Genomic DNA, 9454 nt, shown 5'->3' with positions numbered 1-9454 from the left:
AGGCGAACAAAGACCGTAACTGCTCTGTTTGCCTCTATGATATAGGAAACAGGAAGGGATGAGCAAACATCAGTTCCGGTTTTCTCAGATGTAAATGGCACCATTTTTAAAAATGGAAAGCATTTGATCAGACTGATTTTGGTCTGATCAAATGCTTTTAAGGTCAGAGAGTACTTGTCACTGCCTATTGCTGTCATAAAGGATGCTTACATTCCTTGTGACAGCAATAAAAGTGATTACATTTTTTTTTAAAGCACCCCAGTCCATCTGTGCTCGCGTGAAAAGGCAAACGCACTTGTAGGTCCCGCACACATGCAAACAGCGATCGTTCCACACATGTGAAGTATCACAATGAACATCAGATCATGGGCAGTAATTCTAGCGCCAGACCTGCTGTATAAATTTAAAGTGGTAACCTGTAAAGGCTTTTAAAGTATTGCCTATGGATAGTAAAATGTATGTTGTTTGTTGCCGTTGCACAGACATGCGCAATTTTAAAGTATGACATGTTTTGTATCTATTTACTTGGAGTAACATCATCTTTTATAATTTAACAAAAAATTGGGTTATGTATTATTTTTTTGCATAACAATTCAAAAAAGTGTATTTGTTCCAAAACAATTGTGTTTGAAAAACCTCTGCGCAAAAATTGCAACACCTGCCAATTTATTCTCTATATAGTGTTTGTGGGTTCTGAGAAATTTCCTAGCGAGACATAAATACATTAAAGGTTTAATAAAGACCCTTTCATGTTTAGAAGCCCCTGACATTTCTGAAAGCACCTCTGCCTAATAAAAAACATCAACCCATCATATTTTCCATCCTGGCAAAAATATATTTTTTTGTTATCAGGACAAGTAGATTGTCATCAGGGACAAGACTCCGATTTAGTCCCTTAGACAAGTAGCTTTTTTTAATTTCCACAGCCCTGCAATATTTTAAAAGTTTACTGATTTTGGACTTGACTGGAAGTTCCCATAAACTTCCATTAAAATAGTATCTTAAAATATTGTTCTATTTTCTTTGAGTGTTTGATTAAAAAAAAAGTTCTGTATATTTTACAGTGCAATGCTCCTATAAACTATGCCATTTTCTAGATGAGCAATGGACTTTTCATTAGACTGAAGTTTAATCTCTTTGATTTGCCCATAAAAAATGCCTGGAAAAGGCTGGAGAGGTGTGCTCTGCCCGCAATGTAACGATTTGTAGTGTCAGACAGATCTGTAGAATTGATGTCTTAGTCTGGCCACAGCTTTGCTGATTTGGTGGTGTGGCTGGGATTTATGGATCCTGAAGACATGTGGTCACATTTTATTTACCCTCTTAGCAATCAGCAGATATGCCTTAAAATATGGGCTCTTTTTGTACTCTTACAAAGGTTGCAGATTTTATCAAGTAATTGAAATTGGTATCTGGTTTATTAAATTGTCAATGACATGATTTTTAATGACATTTGCAAACTAAAGTGGATTAAATCTATCCTTGACATTTCCCTTTCTCATAGGGCTTCTGTGCCAAGATCAAGGTAATTCCTCTACCTCCCCTCCTCCCGTGTGACTCAAGATGACCTGGGATGACCATGCTTCTTCTTGTCACGTGTCTGTGCATCACCGATTAGCCCCTTTCAATGGTAAAACTTTACCTACTTGAGTTTTACCAATAAATGTTCAGTGCTATTGCTAGAAGGGTCTGATGCAAGTTAGCAAAGTTCTTATCCTGAAAAAAAAAACAACTTTCATATAGGGTGGCAATGCCTCAGCATACAGATTATGAAGGCACTTTGCAACGTGGTTGGGTAACTTTAAAAGGATTTTCAGACTTATCCATACCACAGGGGAGGTGTTCTGTAGTCCACAAGGAGAACTAATAATTGTGAACAGTGCATGACAAGCACAGGAAATGATCAGACTCACAAGATTTTTGGCAGGACAAACAGGTATTTTTTTCATATACTGAACAAATTAATAAAACACTTATAAAATGGGAGCAAACAAGAGAAGTTCTTTGTAAGTGACTACATACACTTCAAGTTTAGGCTGGTGGTGGTGGGGGGGGGGGGATTGGTTAACAGTTTAAAGTGGAACCTTAGTCATAAATTGAAGTCCTGTTAGATCACTTCAGGCTGGCCCCTTCTGCAGATATAGCTATCCAAAATATTAAAAATAAATACCTATACTGTTTAAAATCAAGTAATACACAGTTTCACTCTGATCTGCACATGCTCATTTGCTCTCTATTTTTAGGCACTGTGTTGAATTTGCAGAGGCCGATCTGCTGGCAGCCTAAAGATTTAATGCTGCTGGGGACACTGGGCTTCAGCAAAATGGCAGCCTCCAGCAAGAAAAAACAGGAATTTACAGCACACACAAATTTTGGTAGCATATTTATTAATGTAGAATGTATGTTTCTTGCTATAGAACATTATATTTTATCAAGTTATAGGTAAAGTTCTACTTTGAATTTTGATCCATTTGTACCCACCTTAGTCACTTTAGCAGGGACAAGCTGCTGAATTTCAGTTTGTCTATAGCCAATCGGCTGCAGGCACTGATCATTGTATTCTGACAGTGAAGAGTCCTCACTGTCAAAATACAGTATCACAGTGAGGATTCCTAAATCCACTTCACTTGTGTGGAGGTCTAAACCATTTGTTTTCTGAACAAAAAAAAAACTATGCATGTATACCCAGCTTAGGCAACGGGTTAAAGTGTATATAAGAACAAATATATGATCTTGAACCAAATAGATTGAATCTTAGACATACAGTATACCCCAATGAAATGATCCACAAAACGGAGAAAGGAAACTTGATCCAAAACTCATTAATTTCTAAAAAATATAAAACAATTCTTTTATTTTGTATTGACAGTTTATATTACAAAATGCTGTGTTTCACTGCACAATTTCTGGACACATAAATAACAAAGAAAAGTTGTCAACTCAGAAATAGAGATTTTCTTCCATTCTTCATTTTAATATATAAAATATTGTTCAACAGGATAAAAAATGTTCTCTGACCAAAATAGAATTACTTCGGGGAATTCGGATATCACAACAACAGGTAGTGTTCTGTAAATCAGAATAAAAAAGACAAATCACATTTCTTTTGAATTGTAAAAAAAAGGCATGTCTTATGTTCTTCCACATGTACTGGATTCTTAGGGTGCATTCACACCATATGTGTTGGGCTTCACTGGGAAGCCTTGCCCAACGTAGTCCCAACACATAGGCATGGCAATTTATCTTGAACCCTATGAGTTCAGTTCATACCATTAGTGGAGTGCGCTGAAAAAGATGGACATGCTGCATTTTTAAGAGGTGCATGTGCTGCAATGCATTGCACCATGCTGTAGCAAACTGCCATGCATGAAGATGAATGAAATGCCATTTTGTGACATTTCAATAAAGTTAAAAAAAAAAACTGTAATGCATCATTACAATGCAATCTCACTGCTCCTTTCACAGTGCACATGAACGGCTGCAGCGTTCACTGGTATAAAAGAGCTCTAAAACAAATTAGTGCTACCTGCATAGACGCATATCTTTGTCAGCATTGATTTTTTTACTTTATACTCATTTCAATACTAATAAACATTCTTTTGGATTCAAAGTAAAACTGAAAACATTACATATTACCTTTAAAGGTGAACTCCAGGCAAACATCTGCCTTCACACATGAAGTATATATATATTCCCTGTATTCCCTGTCAACAGGATTTTTATTTTTGCCCACCTAGTTATGAGTTTAGTACAATTTGTAAACGTGCAGCGCTGATAATGAATTAGATAAGTAACTGTATAATCTCCAAAATAAATAAACTGCTTAATAATACTCAAATAAAGAGCTTAATATCCAGAAAAAGTGCTTAGTAACTTAATACCATAGGTAATAATAATAGATATTACAATTAATAAATAAATGATTATTAATGTCCAGATAATGGAATTATAAACCATAAAAAGTCCCAATAAATATGAGTGATCCGGATATAATTTAATCTTGTTATCCCAGTGGCATAGAACCAAATATTCCGGTGACATGCAGGGTATAGTAAAAATGCACACTCACCAGATGCGCATTTTAAATGTAATCAGCCAGAGGTCCCCTTTAAGGTGGGATGAAGTACAGCCTGGAATGGATATCCCTCGTCTGGGGTGGTTAGAAGTCAGCCAGAGGTCCCCTTTAAGGTGGGATGGAATACAGCCTGATGTGGATCTCCCTCCTCTGGACACTGGGATGGTCACCTGGGTTCCTGAAAATGTAAATGCTCTGTGCAGAGCAAAAAAGGAGGGTGCCCATAGTGTAGTAATTTGGTAATGCAAAAGGTTTTATTGTGCAGAGATTAGAAATTTAAAAATCCAAACATCCATGGGGTTAGGAGCAAATGCACACCCCTTTTGACAAGGTACCTGATATGAAACGCGTTAAGGAGGAGCCGCACGCCGTGATGTCACGCCGCTGGATCACGGAGGTCCAGCAGTCTACTTGACTTTCCAGCTGGTCAGTGTATTTGGCAACTTTATGCTGCATTTGCTCCTAACCCCATGGATGTTTGGAATTTTAATTTCTAATCTCTGCACAATAAAACCTTTTTGCATTATCAAATTACTACACTATGGGCACCCTCCTTTTTTTTGCTCTGCACCGAGCATTTAAATTTTCAGGTGTATTTCATCCCACCTTAAAGGGGACCTCTGGCTGATTACAACATATTAATACACTGTGCATTTAAAATGCGCATCTGGTGAGTGTGCATTTTTACTATACCCCGCACATCACCGGAATATTTGGTTATATGCCACCAAGATAACAAGATTATTTTATATTCGGATCACTCATATTTATTGGGACTTTTTATGCTTTATAATTCCATTATCTGAAAATTAATAATAATTTATTTATTAATTGGAATATCTATTATTATTACCTATGGTATTAAGTTACTAAGCACTTTGTCTGGATATTAACCACTTTATTTGAGTATTATTAAGCACTTTATTTATTTTGGAGATGATACAGTTACTTATCCAATTCATTATCAGTGCTGCACGTTTACAAATTGTACTTGTAATTTTAGAAGGTATACGGTTTCCTTTTTAGTGTACTAGCTGCTTCTACTATTAAGCGCTCACTGAGTCCTGCTTTATTTTAGTTATGAGATTAATACAGCTAACAGTAACACTTTCAGATCTTGTCTCTACCTAAGTTTGAGCAATAAAAGTAGAAGCAGCACAATGTTGTGCTTCTCTTTCTGTCACTGTACTTTCTCATCCTATCAGCAAGTCACTTGTTAGTTCTACAGCACAGCTGACTTGCTCATTGTGTTGCTTTTCCCTCTCCCTGTCTGAGCTCTGTTGTACATTGGATTGCAAGATGTTAATACCAAGTCATATTTAGGTATGTGTAATAAAGGTGCAGCAGAATCCCAACCTTACAAGTGTGAACTATACTGTTGCTTAGTGTGTTAATACCACAACCTCAGTGCTACCAAATAAACAAATATATGCATAAACAGACCATAAAAACTATCACATAAATAATATGCATGCATAAGTGTATCAAATGAATATGTGCACCCACTGCTGTGCGAGTGCCAATGGTAAACAAATAATGAACAATATTGTGATAAATAGTGTCCACTCCAATTGAGAATGATCAACTTTCTCAAAAGAATGGTGCAACAGTCCTTATTTTACAAATGAACCAAGAATACACTCCTTATAGGACACCAACGAGGAGAGAAAGAGGAGAGAAAGAAATTGGAATAATAACTGGAGTGGAAGGAAAAATTAATAAAGGTACCCTTATCCAAATACCAGTATTGGAATTATGAGAGAAGGTACCCAATACCCTTGAAAAATCGATATGAACCATTGACGGAGGATTACTATCCCAATAAATATCCAAGGAATTTTTTAGGATGGAGGGGACACACATCTCCCTGGAATTCAGAGAGAGAAAGAGAGATGAGAAGGAGCCCAGAAGAATGGTCAATAAGAACCCCACATTGAGGAGAGGATGCCGAGCAGGGTACAAGAAACAAAAGAAACGAGTAATTTGTGAAGGGATCTATAACTTAAGTGGTATTGAATTGCTGAAAGAAGAAATTAAAATTTGCCCAGAAGAATTCAAATAAATTACAAACATATGTTGCTATACAGAAGTATACGAGGAAATTGAATATAGAGAAATTTATGATGATGAAGCCAATTGAGACCATAGTGAGAAGAACAAATGATGGAAGTAATATAATGCATAGCACTGTCAAGAATAAATCCTTATTCAGTCTGAATATCAATGACAATGGGCATGTAGATGTATTAAAGAGAATGAAGATTGAAGACCTTACCAATCTGGACATCAAAAGAGCTTGTGAAGTTGGAATCAAGTCAGGATATTGTAGTAAGAACGGCAGATACAGTGCCTTGAAAAAGTATTCATACCCCTTGAAATTTTTCACATTTTGTCATGTTACAACCAAAGTAAATGCATTTTATTTGAAATTTTTGTGATAGACCAACAAAAAGTTGCACATAACTGTGAAGTGGAAGGAAAATGATAAATGGTTTTCAAAATGTTTTACAAACAAATAAAACAGATGAGAAACAAAGTAATTGACATGTATCAGTCTGGAAAGGTTTACAAAGCCATTTCTAAGGCTTTGAACCTTGGTGAGAGCCATTATCCACAAATGGAGAAAACGTGGAACAGTGGTGAACCTTCCTAGGAGGTGCCGGCCAAAATTACTCAAGAGCACAATGACAACTCATCCAGGTCATAAAAGAACCTAGAACAACATCTAAAGAACTGCAGGCCTCACTTACCTGAGTTAAGGTCAGTGTTCATAGTTTAACAATAAGAAAGAGACTGGGCAAAAAATGGCATCCATGGGAGACTTCCAAGGTGAAAGCCACTGCTGACCAAAAAGAACACAAATGCTTATCTCACATTTGCCAAAAAACATCTTGATTATCCCCAAGCCTTTTTGGCAAATATTCTGTGGACTGATGAGACAAAAGTTGAACCTTTTGGAAGGTGTGCGTTCCATTACATCTGGCATAAAACTAACACAGCATTTCATAAATAGAACATCATACCAACAGTCAAACATGGTGGTGGTAGTGTGATGGTCTGGGGCTGCTTTGCTGTTTCAGCAGCTGGGCGGCTTGTCATACTAGATCAAACCATAAATTCTGCGCTCTACCAGAAAATCCTAAAGGAGAATATCAGACCATCAGATCGTGACCTCAAGCTTAAGCGCACTTGGGTTATGCAGCAGGACAATGATCCAAAACAAACCAGCAAGTCCACCTCTGAATGGCTCAAAAAACAAAATTAAGGTTTTGGAGTGGCCTAGTCAAATTCTGGACTTAAATCCAATTGAGATGCTGTGGCATGACCTTAAAAAGACAGGTCATGCTTGAAAACCCTCCAGTGTGGCTGATTTAAAACAATTCTGCAAAGAAGAGTGGGCCAAACATGGTGGTGGTAGTGTGATGGTCTGGAGCTGCTTTGCAGCTTCAGCACCTGGACAACTTGTCATAATTAATGGAACCATGAATTCAGCGCTCTACCAGAAAATCCTAGAGGAGAATGTCTGGCCATCAGTTCGTGACCTCAAGCTCAAGCGCACTTGGATTATGCAGCAGGAAAATGATCTGAAACACTCCAGTAAATCCACCTCTGAAACAAAATTAAGGTTTTGGAGTGGCCTAGTCAAATTCTGGACTTAAATCCAACTGAGATGCTGTGGCATGACCGTAAACAGACCGTGCATGCTTGAAAACCCTCCAATGTGGCTGAATTAAAACAATTCTGCAAAGAAGAGTGGGCCAAAATTCCTCCAAAGCGGTGTGAAAGACTAATTGGCAGTTACTGCAAAAGCTTGATTACAATTGTTGCCACCAAGGGTGGCACAACCAGTTATTAGGTTTAGGAGGCAAATACTTTTTCACAGTCAGGTAGGTTTGGGCATCTTATTTCCCTTAATAAATTAAATCATCATTTAAAAACTGCATTTTGTATTTAGTCATATTATCTTTGTGTAATATTTAAATTTTATCTGAATTAAGTGTGACAAATATGCAAAAAAAGTAAAAATCAGGATGGGGCAAATACTTTTTCATAGCACTGTATAGACAAATACTTGTTTTAGGATTAATGACACTTTAATGATGCTGCATTATTCTTTGTATTTATGAGGGGTGTTCAAGTCAAACCCAGACTTTTGAGTTTATATGATAAAAGAACAAATTCAAGGAGTGGAAACTGCATTTATTTGTTGACATACTCCCCTGCTACATTTATACGCTTATCCCAGCGTTTAACTAATGCCTGGAAAGCTTCGGCATAGAAAGTTGTCATTACATCTGAGCCATCCTAGGACAGCCTGCTACAGAGTACTAAATATGGTAAAAAGTGAGCGCTAAAAGCAAACAGCAGCCAAAGCACCAAAAGGATACCAAATAACCTTTCAAGACTCAAAATACATAAAGTGGTGCAGTGCTAAAATCTAAAATATTTAAAATCATAAAACATATCCTAAATAAAGTGTCTAGTGAAAAGGTGCCAAAATGATCATAGGCATCCAATATACATATATGGTTCAAACAGATAAGGTGTCCAGTGACAAAGTGCCAAAATAGCATAAAATCCAGTGACTTTCGTGATCACATATATTCCGTCACTACCAGGGTGACAAGTAGTGTAATCAAATAAGAATAGTCCTAGTGAAAATGTGGGAGATTAAATTCTCTCCATTGAAGAGTGCTCTTTCCAAGCCGTGATGACATGACCACTGAAAAAGTGAAGGTTGTGCACTCACCAGATGCACAGTATGACTGCGCATTTAGAGACAATATTCTCTTGTGGACCTGCTGATGGCTCCTATGTACATGGATCTGGTCTAGCCAGGTGTTCCTCACCCCGCTTAATCCTGCTGGCAATCAGATTCAGTCTCCCCTTTAAAAGTGGCTCTGTGGGTAGTTGGTAGCTCACCAAGAGCCAAAGGAAAAAAGGAGGCCAACAGCTTAATCCTGTTTAAGGAATAGATTTATTCGAGTAAGTAGTGTGACATGAGGAAAAACAAAACACTGACCATGAGGTGAGTGTAAAGATGGCCGCCGGGACCCACGTGGTGCCGGCGGCGTGACGTCATGACGCTCTACCTCCTTTTCTGATGCGTTTCGTGCTAACCGCACATCATCATAGGGGGTATGCTTCAGCGCCTGACAGGTAATCGCGTCCTTAAATACCATAAATGGCGCATGCGCACTACACGTGCGCCATTTTCTCTAAGGGATATGTCTCCATATTGGGCGCCATTTTGTTGAAGATCAGTAGAATCGCGCATGTGCAGGCGCCATTTTGCTGGAAATTACGTTTAGAAGAGCCACTTCTTTGAGAAACAAAATAGCCCCAAATGTGATCAATCCCCCATCTAAGATACCCTTT

At 37.7% G+C, this 9454-nt stretch overlaps 1 protein-coding gene across 1 annotated transcript in view; it reads right to left on the bottom strand.

Annotated features, from left to right (window-relative positions):
• Positions 1 to 2822: 2822 nt before the first annotated feature.
• The window catches only part of LOC149450811 (pleckstrin homology domain-containing family A member 3-like), a 62764-nt gene continuing 56132 nt past the window's right edge, over positions 2823 to 9454 (bottom strand). The window contains exon 8 of the mRNA XM_089691352.1: positions 2823 to 3069. The gene's annotated coding sequence lies outside the window, so the exon portion shown is untranslated. The remainder of the gene's footprint in view (positions 3070 to 9454) is intronic.

This window comes from Staurois parvus, unplaced genomic scaffold, assembly GCF_062004578.1.
Source record: "Staurois parvus isolate SC_StPar_1 unplaced genomic scaffold, SC_StPar_1.0 ptg000562l, whole genome shotgun sequence".
Classification (NCBI taxonomy): Eukaryota; Metazoa; Chordata; class Amphibia; order Anura; family Ranidae; genus Staurois; species Staurois parvus.
This window is presented reverse-complemented; position numbering and strand designations above follow the sequence as displayed.